Genomic DNA, 5,522 nt, shown 5'->3' on the forward strand with positions numbered 1-5,522 from the left:
TGGCGCAGGATAGAGCAGGGTTTAGAGCTGTTGTGCATAGGGTCGCTATGAGTCGGAAACGACTCGATGGCACATAACAACAACAACAACATTCACCTTCCAGGAGCTGAGCTACATGAAAGGGAGGCAACCCAGAAAACCACGTATTAATGTAAAGTGTTTTGATTTTTAAGAGAAACTACATTATCAGGAGATACTAGTAGTGGGGAAAGAAGGATATCATTCTTGGCAAAGTAAAAGATCAGCAAAAAAAGTAGAATACACCCAGGGGAAGTGTTGAAAATGTGGCTATATCAATGGGCTTGAGCATAGTAAGGATTGTGAGAAATGGTGCAGGACTGAGCAATGTTTGGTTCTGTTGTATGTAGGTTTCCTGTGAATTGGAAAGAACCAGATACACCTAAAAATAGCAGGCCATTACTATAATTAGCAGAGAAAGTTCCTCCAACTTGCTCTTTAAGAGTATCTTGCCTATGTTCGGTTCTTTAAATTCTATTTTTGATTTTTCAAATATAGCACTTACTGTCAATTTCGATTAAAAAATATGTGGGGGGTTTCCCTGATGTATTTCTTGAGGAAAATCGACATTTTTGAAACGAGTCTTCCAATCAAGGAAATGACATGTCTATTTATTGATATAGATTAGTCTGCTTTCTGTCAGGAATATTGTATAGTGTTCTGTGTCAATCATTTTGTAGATTTACATTCATATATTTGTTAATTTTTATGGCATTGTAAATTATATATTTTGAAAATTTCAGTTTGAAATACTTGTTACTGGCATTAAAAATGAACTAATATTTTAATAATTGTAAAACATTTTGTTAAATATTTAGCATAAAAGATTATATTTGAAAGGCCCTAATAATTAGCTCTGTAGAACACTATCACTAGTATCAAACACAAGTAAGATTCTGCTGAAGATTATAAAAAAAAATGACTGGAACAGTACATAAACAGAAAACTGCCAGATGTGCAGGCTGGGATTAGAAGAGGCCATGGTACTAGGGACATAGCCAACCTTAGATTAATCTTGGCCGAAAGCAGAAAGTATCAGAGGAATGTCTATCTGTGTTTCATAGACTGCGAAAAGGAATTTGGCTGTGTGGATCACGACAAATTGTGGCTAACTTTGAGAAGAATGGGGATCCATACTTAATTTTGCTCATACAGAATCTATACTTAGACCAGGAGCAACAAAACAGAGAAGGGAAACACTGCATGGTTCAAAAATCAGGAAAGGCATATATCAAGGATGCATCCTATCTCCATACCTTTTCACTCTACATGCTGAATATATCATTTGGGAGGCTAGGCTTAATGAGGATTTGAGAACGACTCATCAACAACCTGCAATATGGAGATGACACAACCTTGCTTGCTTAAACTAAAGAGGACATGAGACATTTGCTTCAGAAAGTCAAAGACAGTAGTCTTTAATATGAATTGAAGATCAACATCAAGAATACAAAGATTCTCACCACTGGGTCAATAGGTAACTTCATGATAGACGGAGAAGAGATTGAGATTGTTAATAACTTCAGCTTGCTCAGCTCCACAATTAATACTTTTGGCATCAGCAGTCAGGAAATAAAAAAATGAATTGGCTTAAGAAAATCTGCTGTCAGGTACCTCTCTAGAGTACTGAAGAGTAATTATGTCAATCTGAAGACTGTGGAGCACCTGATAGACCATGGTCTTCACAATTATTTGCTATGCGTCAGAAAGCTGGGCAATGACTAAGGCTGATAGAAGAAGAATCAATGCATTTGAGTTGTGGTCCTGGAGAAGAGTGTTGAACATACTGTAGACCACAAGGAGAACAAACAGATCAGTCCTGGAGAGAGTGGAAACAAGCTGCTCCCTGGAGGCAAGGATTTTGAAGCTCCTCCATCTCACATACTTTGGACACATGGCCAAGAAGGATCAGTCCTTGAAGAACATCATGCTTGGAAGGATGGAGGGACTGCACAGTAGAGGAAGACCCAGGATGAGATGGATTGACTCAGTGACTAGATAAGTGGGATTGGATCTGTTGGAAACGATGAGTTGGCTCAGGGTTCAGAGCTACTATATACATAGGGTTTCTGGGAGTTGCAGGTAACTCAATGGCACATTACAACCAAAACCAGCATTTGATATAATTTTTTAAATGTTTATAATTATTCTTTAAAAATCTGTACAATTTAAAATATTATTCTACAAAATTGCATGCACAAAGGATTTAGGAAGACAAAAACTTGTCAGTCTTACTTTTAACTAAGGGTCAAACTTTTAAACATGTTAGTATTTTAGGACAATAAAAAATTAAAACTACTAAATATGGTGGTATTTCGTAAGCTAACAACATAATAAGTGGTTTTAAAAAACCAATAAATGACTCTGGCAAAACAAAAACAAAAAAACAAACACAGATGAATACTTTAATTTCCTTCCCCAGTTTGTTGAATGGTTGACAGACCAGTTATAATTTCTGAAAAGGTGGTTATATATTTTTTAGTTATTTAATTTCGGTGAATTGTCATATAGTAAATGAAACATCAGTGTCCTAGATTTGGTAGCAAAAGCAGTCTTTATCTAATCCTTGATGGATCTTCTTCAAAAATAATTTTCTGTACAATATTCTTTAATTACTTTTCTTTGACATTTATTCCTATCCATTGTTGGAATCTGCTCTTACTCTGCTTTATTGAAGACTGATAGGAGAATTGATGCCTTTGAGCTGTGGTGTCGGAGAAGAGTATTGAATATACCATGGACTGCTAAGAAAATAAACAGGTTCAGCCTGGAGAGGGTTAAACAAGGCTGCTCCTTAGAGTCGAGGATTCTGAAGCTTTGTCTGACATACTTTGGACATGTTGCAAGGAGGGACCAGTCCTTGGAGATGGACATCATGTTTGGGAGGGTAGTGGGACAGAGTAAGAGAGGAAGATCCTCAATGAGATGGATCAATTCAGTGATTAGGGTAATGGGAGTGGGTGTGTCAGAGACAGTGAGGTTGGCACAGGATAGAGCAGGGTTTAGGGCTCTTGTATCTAGGATCGCTATGGGTCGCAAGCGACTTGATGGCACATAACAACCACCACCATATTCTAGAAATTACTATTAGTTTGAATGGTTCTCTGGTCAGATAGGAACATAGCTTTTAGTCAGCTCCTATAAACCAACAGGTACTCAGTCACCACCTTTCAGAGTCCTATCAATTGTACTCTTTCTTTATACTTCTCAGTTTTTTAACTTAGACATAGCTAAAAAAAAGGTTTGTAAGTACCAGACGACTTTAATCTCAGTCACGTTTAATTCATTGCTGTTCTAATTGAAATTCAGTTATGATTATCTTGTTGTTATGTGCCATCGAGTCGTTTCCGACTCATAGCGACCCTATGCACAACAGCTCTAAACCATGCTCTATCCTGCGCCAACCGCACCGCCTCTGACACACCCATCCCGATTACCCCAGTCACCGAATCAATCCATCTCATAGAGGGTCTTCCCCTCCTGCGCTGTCCCTCCACCCTCCCAAGCATGATGTCCCTCTCCAAGGACCCGCCCCTCCTGGCAACATGTCCAAAGTATGTCAGACAAAGCCCCAGAATCCTTGCCTCCAAGGAGCAGCTTGGTTTAATCCTCTCCAAGATGAATCTGTTTGTTTTCCTGGCAGTCCATGGTACATTCAGTACCCTTCTCCAGCACCACAGCTCAAAAGCATCCACTCTCCTTCTGTCCTCCCTAGTCATTGTCCAACTCTCTGATGCATAACAAGCGATTGCAAATACCATGACCTGTATCAGGCACACCTTAGTCTCCAGAGAGACACTGTTGCTCCTGAGTACCTTTGAGAGGTCCCTAACGGCAGACTTTCCCATCGCGATACGCTTTTAGATTTCCTGACTGCTGGTACCAAGAGTGTTGACTGTGGAGCTGAGCAAAGTGAAGCTGTGAACACTCTCAATCTCTTCGTCATCCATCCATTTATCTCCCATCCCAACTCAGAATTAGACAGTGTGGGTTAAAACACTGTAAGATAATCATTCATTACAGAATTAGACAGTGTGGGTTAAAACACTGTAAGATAATCATTCATTGAATTATCTTACAGTGTTTTAACCCACACTGTCTAATTCTGAGTTGGGAAGGGAGATAAATGATCACCTTGAAAGGGACTGGGAGAATAGGGAGGAGTTATAAGACAGGAACTGCTGAAGAGGAATAACAGGTTAGGCTGGTGTAAGCATGTGTAAGGGAGAGGTAGGAGTTAAGGAAATTCTTGTTAGGAGAGGCACCTACTAACAGGGAGATCCTGGAGGTGGGACAGGTTTTAATGGATGACAAGATCCAAGGTGTAACCCTGTGGTGGGTGTGTGGCAGAGTGAAGTGAAGGTCAGGCGAGTTGAGGAGGTCAGGCCATTGTGCAGCAGATTGACAGATGGATTATTCGTATGACTATTTTGGCCAATTATCTTTCTAACATACTAGATAAATTCTTTCAATGTATAGTTGTCACTGTTGTTGCTAGGCGCCCTTGAGTAGGCCTCAATTTAGAACAGCCTCATACATAACCTATTCAACACATATGCGGAGAAAATTATTCAAGCAATAAAATGTTGTACAGGATGTGAAGAGATAGGGACTCTCATATGCTCTTGGTGGGACTGTAAAATGGTACAACCACTCTGGAAGACTGTTTGACATTTCCTCAAAAAGTTGAACATAGAAACTCTGTTTGAACCAGCTAATCCATTACTAAGGATATACGTCAAGGAAATTAGAACTGAGACCCAATGTTCATAGCAATTTTATTCACCATTGCAAGAGCATAGAAATAGCCCAAATGTCCAATTACAACTGAATGGATTGAGAAATTGTGGTACAGTCACATAATGGAATATGGAGCATGCAGGAACAACAATTTTGAAAAATACTACATAACTTTGGAGATACTGGAAAGCATTATGTTGAGTGAACTCACTCAGTCTCATAAGGACAAATCCTGTAGAAGACCATTATTGTAAAAATAGAAGGATAACTAGTAAAACATGTATGGGGATGCAAGGAGAGTTGGGGTGGGAGCAGAGAGGTGAGGACGGGTAGGGTTGAAACCACAGGGTAGCATAGTTTAGTGGGTGGAGGGAGAGGGTGAAGGAAATGGGAAGGATCCAATGGGGACCTGAAAATATTGGGTAATGATGGGTAAGGGTCAATGGTGATTGATTTTATAAAACGTAATGCTGGGGATGACTGTATGAAACACAATACAAATGAAGAATAGTGTGAAACACACTATGAATGAACTTTGTGAGCAAACTAATAAAACAAACAAAAAGTGGATTTGGAGGGTAGGGAAGAAAATGTGCAACAAAGAATTAATGAAAAAATCCAACTTTTCTGTAAACTTTCATTAAAATGACAATAAAAAAATTAAAAAAGAAAAAGAAACTGGATTCCAGGAAGAAGAATATGGCATCTGGATCAGAGGAAGATTCATCAATAACCTACATACACTATGCAAGTAAAACAACTTT

The sequence above is a fragment of the Elephantulus edwardii genome, unplaced genomic scaffold, assembly GCF_000299155.1.
Source record: "Elephantulus edwardii isolate Elephantulus edwardi_28Jun2011 unplaced genomic scaffold, EleEdw1.0 scaffold00135, whole genome shotgun sequence".
Lineage (NCBI taxonomy): Eukaryota > Metazoa > Chordata > Mammalia > Macroscelidea > Macroscelididae > Elephantulus > Elephantulus edwardii.